The sequence below is a fragment of the Panthera uncia genome, assembly GCF_023721935.1.
Source record: "Panthera uncia isolate 11264 chromosome C1 unlocalized genomic scaffold, Puncia_PCG_1.0 HiC_scaffold_3, whole genome shotgun sequence".
Taxonomy (NCBI): domain Eukaryota; kingdom Metazoa; phylum Chordata; class Mammalia; order Carnivora; family Felidae; genus Panthera; species Panthera uncia.
Window position 1 is genome coordinate 8,394,918 of NW_026057584.1, and position 14,449 is coordinate 8,409,366.

The window sequence follows — 14,449 nt, forward strand, 5'->3', positions numbered from 1 at the left end:
GCACACCTGATACTTGCCTTCTTTCTGTGCCTTGAGTCCTTTGCATAGCTGTTCCTGGAATATTCCTCTCCGGGTCTCCTGACCACCCAGGTCAGAGCTTCAGTGTTGCCTCCTCAGAGAAGCCTCTCCTGACCCACCTTAGAATGACCACCCCCCCAGGCCACCCCTCCCTCTCCTTTTTTGTTTCCACTTATGTGATATCCTTACCCCAAAATGTTGTATCCTCTGTGTCATATCAGGAGGCATATGGAGTCCATTTGCCCCATTCCCAGTGATGTTGTCTTTGATCATTTGCTTAAGATGGTTCCTGTCAGGTTCCTTCACTATAATATTACTTGTTTATAAGTATCTCATGGACAGATACTAAGAGACTCTCTAAATAGTCTGTTTCTTATCCTACTTTCTCCTATTAATTTTAACGTCTATTGCTGATTCTTGCCTGAAACAGTTACCACTGGGGTATTTGCCAAATGGTAGTTTTCAATTTTGCTCATTCTATATTTATTGGTTGGAATTCCATGAGGAAGTCCTTTCCCTTCACCCTCATTAATTTTTTTCTTCATTCATTCAAGTATTTATATCCATATGGACTCACAGATTCTTATTTAATCCTATAGCTTCTTATTTTATCCTATAGCTTCTTATTCTAAGGGTTATAATCCTTTATGATCGTTATTTATTTTGTCTATCAGATTGTCCCAGATTTGGCATGGGAGCCCATTCAAGTTGCCTCCTGTGTCTACTGATATGGGTCTACATGTCCCCATTATTATTTGAACCCTTCCTTACCTTCTGGCACCACAAGGTGTTAGAGGCTCATCTTGTAATTTCCTTGCCACAGCCGTGAAGATATGGCTGTTCCCCAAGAAGTCTTGGGGACTTTCATTACAGAATGGCAGTAGACACCAAGACCTGGGTGCTGGGTGAGGTCATTGATGTTGGGCATTAGGACCTTCAGGCCCTCTCAGTGGATGGTCAGGAAATGTATGTACATACACATAGATACCAAAAGCTATTTTGACAAATCTGTCTGTAATTTTGAAAACTATGAGTTCACAATGATGGCTTTACTTCCAGCCCAACACCACAGTGTTTATTCTAGCTGACCCCCTTTCCATATTTTTAACTCATTTTTATGACAGAAATCTGGCTTTTATTAGTATGATTTTCTTTTTTTCCTTTTTTTAAATAATTTTTTAAATTTATTTATTTTTGAGAGAGAGAGAGAGAGAGAGAGAGCATGAGTGCGGGAAGCAGAGAGAAAGGGAGAGAGAGATCCCAAGCAGGCTCCGCACTGTCAGCCCAGAGCCTGATGCAGGGCTTGAACTCATGAGCCATGAGATCACGACCTGTGCTGAAACCAACAGTCGACGCTTAACCAACTGAGCCACCCAGGTGCCCCAGTCAGTATAATTTTCTTATCTGCTTAGTGCAGATACGAAAAATAAACCTACTACTTAGGGTACAATATTGTACAAGTTTTTTCTTTAGTCTCAGGGTATTTGGTCTAAATACTCTTTTCTAAAGTTGCTTATTTGAGTTGTCCCCGTGTCCTCAGGGTTATTATTCATTTGTAGTACACTTGGGGTCATTTGTTCCTGTTTATATTTCACTTCGGGTCATCTCCACCCCTCCTCTTCCCCAATTGCTTGTTGATTAAAAAATGTTTTCAATAGTAATGATTCTAAAAGTCAGAACCATACAGCCATGTCCCTAGAAGCGTCACTTCCCCGTGCCTTCCACCCGTCCCACTCTCCCACCTTCACACCCCGTGACCAGCCAGGTAACCAACCTCAGTTAGTTTCTGCTCTATCCCTACTGTATTTCTTTTCACACGTTTCCCTTCTTTACATGACAGGAAGCCTACTATAGATTGCTTTTGCACTTGGCTTTTTATACTTAACAGTTTCTTGGAAATTGCTAGGAGACCTTGTGAGCTATTATGTTATGGTGCTGCTTACTCACCTACAGTTCCGTTTCATCAAGTTCACCATCAGCATTTGTGAAGTTGTTGAATAGTCTTGCCTCTTGTGCATGAAAAACAGCATGGACTATTTGGGGGAAGTGAGAGGTGGACATCTGGCCAATACAAGGCTCTGAGGAGGGGAGGTGATGGGATTATGCTCATCAGTGTGGGCCTGGGCCACCTGCCCGAGCCCTAGGCCCAGGTGGGTCAGCACTTAGGCCAGTGGGTACCCTCAAAAATTATTAGGGACTAAGACAGCAGAGAAGGGTTATGGGAGGCAACCACAGTAGTCGAAAACTCGAATTCTTCCATTCATTTACTCATCTGTGCAGGGTATCATCTCTCTGTTGTGGGGCTGAAAGGAACAGAGAAGACAGGAGAGAATGGAGAGACAGGCAGAGGCCAGATGAGGGCGAGGGCCCTGGCTTGCTACACTTGGGAGCTGATACCCGCAGACCGGACTGGGACAGGGCCAGGGTGAGAAGGCAGGGAGATCAGCAAAGGTGTGGGCATGGCTGAACAGAGGCAGTGCCAGAGGGGACTGTCAGGAGGGTGACATCTGGATATGGAGGGACACCAGAAAGTGTCAATGATGCCTCCCAGGCTTCTTGCTTGGTGACCAACAGAGAGAACGAAGGCAGAGGAGCTGGTTTGAGGGAAGCTGAGGGTCTGCAGTGGTAGGCCGTGGGTGTCCTCAGCAGGGAGTGGTGCTTTAAGCTGTCTGTGGCTGTGCCTGGAACACCAAAAAATAAGATTCAAAAGTGGGAGTGGCCTGATGGTAAGTGAAAGAAGCCAGGCCCCAAAGGCTACCTGCTGTATGATTTCATTTCCATTACCTTCCTGAAAAGGCAAAACCATAGAGACAGCAAGTGGATCAGGGGTTGTGGGGGCTGGGACCCACTACAAGAGGGCATGAGGGAAACTTAAGGGGGGCTGGCAGCATTCTTTCTCCATTATACCATGACTGTACATGTTTACTAAAACTCATTGAACTGTCACCCAAAAAGGTTGAGTTTTACTGTATGTAAATTACACCTTAGTAGGTGACTTCTTAAAAAATGGAAGGAGGGGGGCGCCTGGGTGGCTCAGTCGGTTAAGCGGCCGACTTCGGCTCAGGTCGTGATCTCGCGGTCCGTGAGTTCGAGCCCCGCGTCGGGCTCTGTGCTGACAGCTCAGAGCCTGGAGCCTGTTTCAGATTCTGTGTCTCCCTCTCTCTGACCCTCCCCTGTTCATGCTCTCTCTCTGTCTCAAAAGTAAATAAACGTTAAAAAAAAAATTAATTTCTTAAAAAAAAAAAAAATGGAAGGAGGGTAACCTGGGTGGCTCAGTCAGTTAAGGGTCCGGCTGTTGATATCAGCTCAGGTTCATGATCTCACAGCTCAGAGCAGAGCCTGCTTAAGATTCTCTCCCTCTCTGTCCCTCCATCCCTCTCCTGTTTGTACGTGTCCTCTCTCAAACAATAAAAAAAAATTAAAAATAGAAGGAAGCCCAGGGGACACTGATGGCTGTGAAGCCGTGAGGAGAGAGCCCAGAGGAGAATGAGGGGAGTCCTGAGACTGTTTAGAATAGAGACCTTGAGTGTCAGATACCAAAGGGGTCAAGTTAAGGTAAGACCCAGGTTTCCAGCAGATGTAACAACCAGGAGGCCACTGATGACCTCACTGGAAAGATTTATTTTTCCCCCAATGTAGGGTCCCTGTCTTTCCCCTGTAGGGTCCCCGTTCTCCCCATGTAGGATCGCCATCCTTCCCCTGTAGGGTCCCCATTCTCCCCACGTAAGGTCTCCATCTTCCCCCTTAACAATTGTTAAGATTTCAAGATAGTGACAGTGAAGCACTAAACCAGTCCCAGGCCGCTCCAAAGTATGTATCACACACCCATGAAGCTGGCCCTGCTGCCACCTGAAAGTCAGGGCCCCGAAGAAGTCGCAGCTGCTTCAGGATCTGTCTGGAGAAGCCAGCAGGGTCTCTATGGAGAACAGGCTCACAGGCTTGGCGGGAACCAGAAATTGCCTTGGCGCTGCCACCTGCTGGCCATGTCATGCCACTGCACCTCCCTTCCGAGAACAGGACCTTGGATAGAGTGAGAAACTCAGCTCCGTAGGACCAAGTGACCAAGGCTGCCCCTCCTTCACTGAAAAGAAACAGTCCCCTGGGGCATTCTGCTGATGTCACACCAGCCACAGCACCCCAATGATGATGGCAGCACCTCACTGTCACGTTTAAACTTCTCTGTTCTTACAACCCCACAAAAGAGAGATGATACCCTGCACAGATGAGTAAATGAAAGGAAGAATTCGAGTTTTTGACTACTGTGTTTGCCTCCCATAACCCTTCTCTGTTGTCTTAGTCCCTAATAATTTTTGAGGGTACCCACTGGCCTAAGTGCTGACTCACTTGGGCCTGGGGCTCGGGCAGGTGGCCCAGGCCCACACTGACCAGCATAATCCCATTACTGGGCCACAGGGTGGGCCTCTAACCCAAGGCCAGTGGAGACGACTTTTTTTTAGCTGGGGCTGCTGGAAAAAATGTTTTTTAGCTCCCTCTAGACTCTAGGATGTATAGACATGAGGTTCTTTTTTTGACCGCAGCAAAAGACACTGACACCGTGATGAAAGCTAGTCTAAGCATGAAGCTGACACAGAACAGTGGGGAAAGAAAGATGAAAAAAAACTGGTACAGGACATCTTTGAGCTGCCGGATCAAGCCAGCCCTGAAGTGCTATGAGACGGGGCACCCAGAACCTTGTGGTGCTGAGAGCCAATGAACCCCTTGGGTATTTAAACAGTTTGAGCAGCTGCTTACAATGAAAGGTATCTAATCTTTCATCTGCATCTCTAGCCCCATCTGCTCTAGCTTTTCTTCCCATCCTCTTGATCGTGAGTCTTCAAGCCCCTCAGTCTCCCTTGAGTCCTCAGCATGGCACCAGCCCTCTCTCTCCAGGCTTTTGCACATTCCGTTGTGCCTGCCCAGGGCACTCTCCCCTTGCCCACCAGGCTGACAGATCCCACAGACCCTTATGGTCTCAGCCTAGATGACATCTCCTCATCGAGGCTCTTTCTGACTGCAGTTCCCTCCAGAAACATTTGCTGAGCTCCTGCTCTGCCAGACAGCAGGCTAGGGCCCCACACCCCATGGGGGCTCTGGAGATGCCGGTGATCTCAGGGGAGGCAACCTGAGTCAAAGACTCACACTCATGTCCTCAGACAGCAGAACGTGGCTGGGTGAATCTGGAGATTTCAGAGAAAACCGGCAGGGCTGGAAAGCAGAGTCAGGGAGCTGGGAATAGATCTTACTCTCACGGGAGTGCCGACATGGTGAGGAGGGTTAGGATTCTAGATCTATTGTGAAAGCGGTCAGCTGGCCTTCCATGTCTGCCAAGCTACCTTCCGATTTAGCTTCCGTTGTCAATTTATGAATAATACAGTCCTGGTACAGTGAGGGCTGTATTTCTCCTTGAAGGTTCATATACATACATTTTTAATTTAAAAAAAAAATTTTTTTTAACGTTTATTTATTTTTGAGACAGGGAGAGACAGAGCATGAACGGGGGAGGGTCAGAGAGAGAGGGAGACACAGAATCCGAAACAGGCTCCAGGCTCTGAGCCGTCAGCACAGAGCCCGACGCGGGGCTCGAACTCATGGACCGCGAGATCATGACCTGAGCCGGAGTCGGACGCTTAACCGACTGAACCACCCGGGCGCCCCTAATTTTTTAACATTTATTTATTTTTGAGAGACAGAGAGAGACAGAGTGCAAGCAGGGGAGGGGCAGAGGGAGAAGGAGACACAGAATCCCCAAACGGGCTCCAGCCTCTGAGCTGTCGGCACAGAGCCCAATGCGGGGCTCCAACCCATGAACTGTGAGAACCTGACCTGAGCTGAAGCTGGGCACTCAACCAACTGAGCCACCCAAAGGCGCCCCGAAGGAATTTTTTTATCATGATATAATTCACATACCATAATATTCCCCCTTTTATAGTATACAATTCACTGTTTGTTTTTTGTATATTCACAGCACAGCTATCCAATTGTAGGACATTTTCATGACCTCAAAAAGAGACTCCATACTCAGTTATTCCCCATTTCCTCCTTCCCTTAGTCCTTGGAAACCACTAATCCCCTTTCTGTCTCTAAAGATTTGCTGATTTTGGATATTTCATATAAATGGAATCATGAAATATGTGTGGTATTTTGCATCAGGGTTCTTTGACTTACCATAATGTTTTCAAAGGTCACCCATATTGTAGCATAGTACTTTTTTTTCTTTTTTTCAGTAATCTCTATTTCCAACATGGAGCTTGAACTCATGACCCAGAGATCAAGAGTCACATGCTCTTCTGACTGAGCCAGCCAGGCGCCCCACTTCATTTCTTTTTATCACTGAAAAATATTCTGTTATATGGATATTTTGTGTATCTATTCACTAGTTGTTAGACATTTAGGTTATTTTACTTTTTGTCTGTGATAAATAATGCTCCTATGAATGTTCATGTACAAGTTTTTGCATGGACATAGTTTGCATTTCTCTTGGCCATATATACCTAGAAGTGGATTTGCTGTGTTATATGGTAACTCTATGTTTAGCCACTTGAGGAGCCGCCAGAATATTTTCCAAAGCAACTGCACTATTTGACATTCCCCTTAGCAGTGTTTGAGGGCTCCAGTTTCTCCGTATCCTCATCAACACTTGTTAGGATCTGACTTTTTTTAAATTTTTTTTTTAATGTTTATTCAGTATTGAGAGATAGAGACAGAACATGAGCAGGGGAGGGGCAGAGAGAGGGGGAGACACAGAATCCGAAGCAGGCTCCAGGCTCTGAGCTGTCGGCACAGAGCCCGACGTGGGGCTCGAACTCACAAACCGTGAGATCATGACCTGAGCCGAAGTCAGACGCCCAACCGACTGAGCCACCCAGGCGCCGCAGGATCTGACTTTTTGATTGTAGCTGTCCTAGTGGGTATGAAGATGTATCTCATCGTGGTTTCAATTTGTGTTTCCCTGGTGGTTAATGATGTTGAGCATCTTTTCATGTGCTCATTCACTATTTGTATATCTTTGGAGAAATGTCTATTCAAATCCTTTACCTTCTGCACCCCCCCCATCCTTTGCCATTTTTTTAAAGATTTTATTTCATTTTTTTAATTTTTAAAAAATGTTTATTTATTTTTGAGAGAGGCAGAGACAGAGTGCAAGTGAGGGAGGGACAGAGAGAGAGAGAGAGAGAGAGAGAGAATCCCAAGCAGACTCCATCCTGTCAGTGTAGAACTCACAGAACCTGACTTGGGGCTTGATCTCACGAACCATGAGATCATGACCTGAGCCAAAATCAAGAGTCAGACGCTTAACTGCCTGAGTCACCCAAGCACTCTGCCTTTGCCATTTTTGTTGTTATCATTAAATTGCAGGAATTCTTTATACATTCTGGATATTAACCCTGATCAGATATATGATTAGCAAATATTTTCTCCCATTGTGTGGATTGTCTTCAACTTTCTTGATCATGTCCTTTGCAACACAAGAGTTGTGTGGCAGTGGTTTGTATTCTTTTTTTTTTTTTTCTTCCCCTGAAGTCCAGTGTATCCACTTCTTCTTTCGTTGCTTATACTTTTGGTGTTCTATCTAGGAAACCATCGCTTCCTCTAAGATCAGGAAGACACACACCTATGTTTTCTTCTAAAAGTTTGGCATTTTAGCTCATTTAGGTCATTGATCCATTCTGAGTTAATTTTTATAAACAGTGTGAGACAGGGGTCCAGTCTCACTCTTTTGCATGTGGTTATCCAGCCGTCCCTGCACCATTTGTCGAAGAGATTATTTCTCTGCTGAGTTGTCTTGGCACCTTTGTCAAGATCAATTGACCATAAATGTATGGGTTTATTTCTGGACTTTCCAATCTATTCCGTTGATCTATATGTCTATCTGTAAAAATGTTTTTTAATGTTTATTTATTTTTGAGAGAGAGAGAGAGAGCATGAGTGGGGGAGGAGCAGAGAGAGAGGGAGACCCAGAATCCGAAGCAGGCTCCAGGCTCTGAGCTGCCAGCACAGAGCCCGACACGGGGCTCAAACTCAACAGACCACAAGATCATGACCTGAGCAAAAGTCAGACACTCAACCGACTGAGCCACCCAGGCGCCCCTGATCTATATGTCGATCTTGATGTCAGTACCACACAGCCTTGGTTACCACAGCTTTGGGGTAAGTTTTGAGGTCAAAGAGTGTGTCCTCCAACTTTGTTTTTTTCCAAAACTTTTGTGGCTATTCTGGGTCTCTTGCATGTTCACATGTGTTTTGGGATCAGCTTATCAATTTCTGCAAAAATCGTTGGAATTTTTACTGGGATTGTATTGAATCTGTATATCAATTTGGGAAGTATTGCCATCTTAATGAAATTAAGTCTTCTAATCCATGAACCCAGGATTTCCTTTAATGGTGCTTTGTGGTTTTCAGTGTACAATCTTTTGTTAAACTTACTCCTAAGTGTTTTATTTTCTTTGATTCCAGCATAAACAGAATTGATTTCTTAATCCCATTTTTTTAAACGTTTTTTTTCAATGTTTATTTATTTTTGAGACAGAGAGAGAGAGAGAGAGAGAGAGAGAGAGAGAGAGAGAAAGAGAGAGCACAAGCGGGGGAGGGGCAAAGAGAAAGGGAGACACAGAATCTGAAGCAGGCTCCAGGCTCTGAGCTGTTAGCACAGAACCCGACGCGGGTCTTGAACCCACGAACTGTGAGACTGTGACCTGAGCTGAAGTCAGACACTTAACCCCCTGAGCCACCCAGGCGCCCCTAATCCCATTTTTGATTGTTTATTGCTATTTTATAGAAATAAAATTGATTTTTGCCCACTGATCTTATACAGTCTTGCTGAACTTTTCATTATCTCTAACAGGTTTTTTTTTTGGGGGGGGGGAATCCTGGTGGATTTCCTACATATAAGATAATCTCATCTGCAAGTAGAGATAGTTTTACTTCTTCCTTTTCAAACCAGATGCCTTCCCCACCCCCATTACCCTGGATAGAACCTCCAATCCAATGTTGAACAGAAGTGGTAAGAGTAGACATCTTTGTCTCGTTTCTGATCTTAAGGGGAAAAGCTTTCAGTCGTTCACCATCAAGTGTGTTAGCCATTTTGTCGATGCCCTTTAGCAGATTGGGGAAGTACCCTTCTATTTCTTTGTTGAGTGCTTTTATCATGAAAGAGTGTTGGATTTTGTAAAATGCATTTTCTGCATCTGTTGAGATGCGTATATGGTTTTTGTTCTTTATGGTTGACACTTTTTAAAAAGCAGTTGCCTGTGCAGGGTAGAGGAATAGGAACAAGGAAAATGGGAGACGGGAGGGCAAGAGACACTTTCTACTGTCTATGCTTTTATATTGTCTGGTTTCTTGAATGTATTTCTTATCAAAAACTTAAATTATCTTTTTAAAAATCATGGTAAAATAAACATAAAATAGAATTTACCATTTTAACATTAAGTTACAGTTCAGGGGCGCCTGGGGGATCAGTCCATTGAGCGTCCGACTTCCACTCAGGTCATGATCTCCTGGTCTGTGAGTCTGAGCCCCACATCGGGGTCTGTGCCTTCAGCAGCTGAGCCCGCTTGGATCCTCTCTCTTTCTCTCTCTCAAAAATGAATAAACGCTTAAAAAAAAAGCAAAGTCTTAAAAAAAAGTTCAGCTGCGTTAAGTATATTCACATCGTTGTACAACCAAGCTCCAGAACTTTTTCTTTTTTTTCTGTTTTTTTCCAAAGATTTTATTTTATTTTATTTTTTATTTATTTATTTTTTTTCTGATGTTTATTTATTTTTGGGAGAGAGACAGAGCATGAGCAGGTGAGGGGCGGAGAGAGAGAGAGGGAGACAGAATCTGAAGCAGTCTCCAGGCTCTGAGCTGTTAGCACAGAGCCCGACGCAGGGCTCGAGCTCACGATCCGTGAGATCATGACCTGAGCCGAAGTTGAGTGCTCAACCAACCGAGCCACCCAGGCGCCCCATCAGAGATTTTATTTTTTAGTAATCTCTACACCCAACATGGGGCTTGGACTTAAAACCCTGAGATTGAGAGTCACATGCTCCACTGACCGAGCCAGCCAGGCCCCCCTGGAACTCTTTTTATCTTGCAACACTGAAACTCCACACTCATTAAACAATAACCCTTCATTCCCTCTGCCCCCCAGCCTCTGGAAACTACCATCCTGTTTTCTGTTTCTGTGATTTTACTCTGGCTGGCTCGTGTAAGTGAAAGCATACTCTCTTTGTGACTCTCGTATTTCACTTACCATAATGTCTCCGAGGCTCATCATGGTGTAGCATGTGTCAGAATTTCCTTTCTTCTTCAAGCCTCAGTAATTTTCCATCGTGTGAATGGGTATGTACACGTCTACAAAATGTGGCGCATGTATATATATTTTTGTCTTTTGTTTGTTTACCCACATTTTATTTATCTATTCACTTACTGATGCACATTTGTGACCTTTTGGCTGTTGTGAATACTAGCCAGACGTGGCTATTGAATATGAGTGTGCAAATGTCTCCGAGGCCCTGCTTTCAATTCTTTTGGATATATACACAGAAGTGGGATCGCCGGCTCAAATGGTAATTCCATCTTCAAGTTTTTGAGGAGTCTCACGCTGGTGTCCATAGCAGCGGCAGCATTTCACATTTCCACCAACAGTGTACAAGGGGTCCACCTTCGCCACATCCTCACTAGCACCTTTTGTTTTTTAAGTGTGAGGGATAAATTATCTTTTTAAAGTTCAGGTTTCTGAACCTACAAAGCTAAGGTCCAGACCCTCGTCTATTTTCAAGCTCACCTTCTTTCAGTCCTTTGCACAGGGCACAGTGCCCTAGACCTGGGAGGACAACCGGAGGACTGGGCGGGAACAGAGGCTGAGGCCAGGTGGGGGCTGGAGATTCGGGAAAGACAGTACCTGTTTGGGAAGGGTGCCCCAGGTCCGATGAGGTGGCCGTGGGCTGGGGTTAGGCTGTGGGACCTGGAGGCAGCTGCCTTATTCTCTGGAGTTCCTGGGATCTCCACAGTCTCCTGGAATACCTGTTGGAATTCTGGGGATCTTCATCAATAATCCTGAAGTTCCTCCGGTGGCTCTAAGGCACATGGGCATCGTCCATGGAATCAGCAGTTATTGAGCACCAATAAAAGGATGAATCCTGGGGCGCCTGGGTGGCTCAGTCGGTTGAGTGTCCGACTTCAGCTCAGGTCACGATCTCACGGTCAGTGAGTTCGAGCCCCGCGTCGGGCTCTGGGCTGATGGCTCAGAGCCTGGAGCCTGCTTCCGATTCTGTGTCTCCCTCTCTCTCTGCCCCTCCGCCGTTCATGCTCTGTCTCTCTCTGTCTCAAAAATAAATAAACGTTAAAAAAAAAATTAAAAAAAAAAAGGATGAATCCTTTTAGGATGAATTCTACGTAGCCTCAAAAACTCATTGCTGAGTGGAGGGACAGAAATGCAAGCATACTCACCCATATGTGTTGTGACAGCTGGGGTTTTGGGGGCAAAGAGGAGCCCTCATCTCAGTCTAGGGGTAACAGGAGGACTCTTGGAAGAAATGGTCGAATCCTGAGAGCTGACCAGGAGGCTGGACATGGGGCAGGTCATTTCAGGTGGGGGAGGGGCACAGGAGAAGGTGCTAATGGGACAGAGACCAGAGGGCCCACTAAGAAAAGGACAGTAGTCCAGTTGGCTGAATCCTGGAGGCCATAGCAAGGCACAGGACCAGGACTAGGTTGAAACAAGTGAGGGAGTTGGGTGCAAAATTTAAGGCCGAAACCTCAGTAATCAATATGATATTTTTATTTTGTATTTTAAAGAGAGAGAGAATGTGAGCAGGGGAGGGGGCAGAGGGAGAGACAGAGAATCTTAAGCAGGCTCCATGCTCAGTGAAGAGCCGGATGCGGGGCTCGATCCCACAACCCTGGGAACGTGATGTGAGCCGAAATCAAGAGTTGGATGCTTAAAAACAAAAAAAAAGAGTTGGACGCTTAACTGACTGAGCCACCCAGGCACCTCCAATATGATATTGTAATGCAAGACTTAAAAACCAAAATTAGGGGCACCCGGGTGTCTCAGTCGGTTAAGCATCCGACTTCGGTTCAGGTCATGATCTCATAGTCCATGGGTTTCAGCCCCGCGTCAGGCTCTGTGCTGACAGCTCAGAGCCTGGAGCCTGTTTTAGATTCTGTGTCTCCCTCACTCTCTGTCCCTCTCCCGCTCATGCAGTGTCTCATTTTCTCTCAAAAATAAATAAACATTTAAAAAACTAATAATAAAATAAAAATAAATAAAATAAAAACCAAAATTAGGGGTGCCTGGGTGGTCAGTCAGTTCAGCATCCGACTTTGGCTCAGGTCATGATCTCACAGTTGGTGAGTTTGAGCCCCCGCATTGGGCTCGCTGCTGTCACCCTGTCAGCAGCACAGCCCGCTTCAGATCCACTGTCCCCTTCCCTGCCCCTCCCCCACGCGCGCTCGCTCACGCGCTCTCTCTCTCTCTCTCTCTCTCAAAAAAAAAACCCTAAATAAAACATTTAAAAGTTTTATGTAAATAAATAAGTAAATAAATAAGAACCAAAATTAGGGGCGCCTGGGTGGCTCAGTCAGTTGAGAGTCCCACTCTTGATTTTGGCTCAGGTCATGTCTCACGGGGTCATGTGTTTGAGCCCTGTGTCCAGCTCTGTGCTAACAGTGCAGAGCCTGCTTGTGGTCCTCTGTCTCCCTCTCTCACTGCCCTCCCCTGCTTGCACTCTCTCTTTCTCAAAAATAAATAAATAAACGCTTTTAAAAAATAAAAATAAAAACCAAAATTAATGCAAGAAAATACATGATGAACAAAACGTTAAATTTTAAGTAAAGACAGGATCAGTAACAGTGGTTACACCAGTTACAGTGGAGCCTAAGGCAAAAGTAACCCCAGTATTACTGATCCTGTGTTTTCAGTCGTGGGCTAAGGCACTCGATTTTATCCTGCCCACTCCCTATGAGAAGTCATTGGAATCTTTTTTTTTTTAAGCTTATTTATTTATTATTTGAGGGGGGAGGTCAGAGAGGGAGAGGGAAAGAGAGAATCCCAGGCAGGCTCTGTGCTGTCAGTGCAAGCCTGACTCTGGGCTCAGTCTCAGGAACCATGAGATCATGACCTGAGCTGAAATCAAGAGTCAGATGCTTAACCAACTGAGCCACCCAGGTGCCCCAGAAGTCATTGTTTGTATCTGTTGATTTGAAAACCGAGGTGCGGGGCTCCTGGGTGGCTCAGTAAGTTAAACGTCCAACTCTTGATTTCAGCTGAGGTCATAAGCTCACGGTTTGTGAGATCGAGCCTCACTTGGGCTCTGCACTGTCAGCGTGGAGCCTGCTTAGGATTCTCTCTCACTCTCTCTCTCTCTGCCCCTTCTCAGCTTGCATGTGCATGTTCTCTGTCTCTCAAAAATAAATAAACGTTAGAAAAAAATTTTTTTTAATTTTTTTTAACGTTTATTTATTTTTGAGAGACAGAGCACAAGCAGGGGAGGGGCGGAGAGAGAGAGGAGACACAGAATCTGAAGCAGGCTCCAGGCTCTGAGCTGTCAGCACAGAGCCTGATGCGGGGCTCGAATTCATAAACCGTGAGATGATGACCTGAGCTGAAGTTGGACGCTTAACCGACTGAGCCACCCAGGTGCCCCGAAAAAGATTGTTTTTAAAACCAAGGTGGTGGGGCGCCTGGGTGGCTCAGTCGGTTAAGCGTCCGACTTCGGCTCAGGTCATGATCTCGCGGTCCGCGGGTTCGAGCCCCGCATCGGGCTCTGGGCTGATGGCTCAGAGCCTGGAGCCTGCTTCAGATTCTGTGTTTCCCTCTCTCTCTGCCCCTCCCCCATTCATGCTGTGTCTCTCTCTGTCTGAAAAATAAATAAACGTTAAAAAAAAATTAAAAAAATAAAAATAAAAATAAAACCAAGGTGGCTACTGTATGGGTAGATCAAGATACAGGGCAAGACTGGTGTCGGGGAGGTGTTAATCCAGGCAGGAAATGATGAAGACTTGAAGAGAGAGAGGCTGTGGGAAGGGTATGGACGATTCCTAAGTCACTGGAAGGCCAGGCCTTGGGAAGCCTTGGCTGCTGGAGCTGAGGGAGAGAGTAGGATCTACCACACATCTGGCTCTTGGCTGGGAGGGTTAGGAGGGCTGCTGGCTGTGTTTCATTTACTGAGGTTTGAAAGATGGCAGTTCAGCATGGAGGAAGAAGCTGAGTTCAGTTTGTGGTGCTCTGCTTTCTGAGATTTATAGGACACCAAAGGGAGACGTCTGGCAGGCAAAGGGTTAACGAGCCTGGAGCCCAGGAGGAAGTTGCTTCTGAAGAGCACCCTCCCCCCATTTGCACACGTTGGGTGACAGTCCTCTGCTGGGAGGCGGCTGCTGCCACCAGAGAAGGTGCCCCAAGTAGAGGGGCCGGAGGCGGGGGCTCTACACATGCGGACATGGAGGT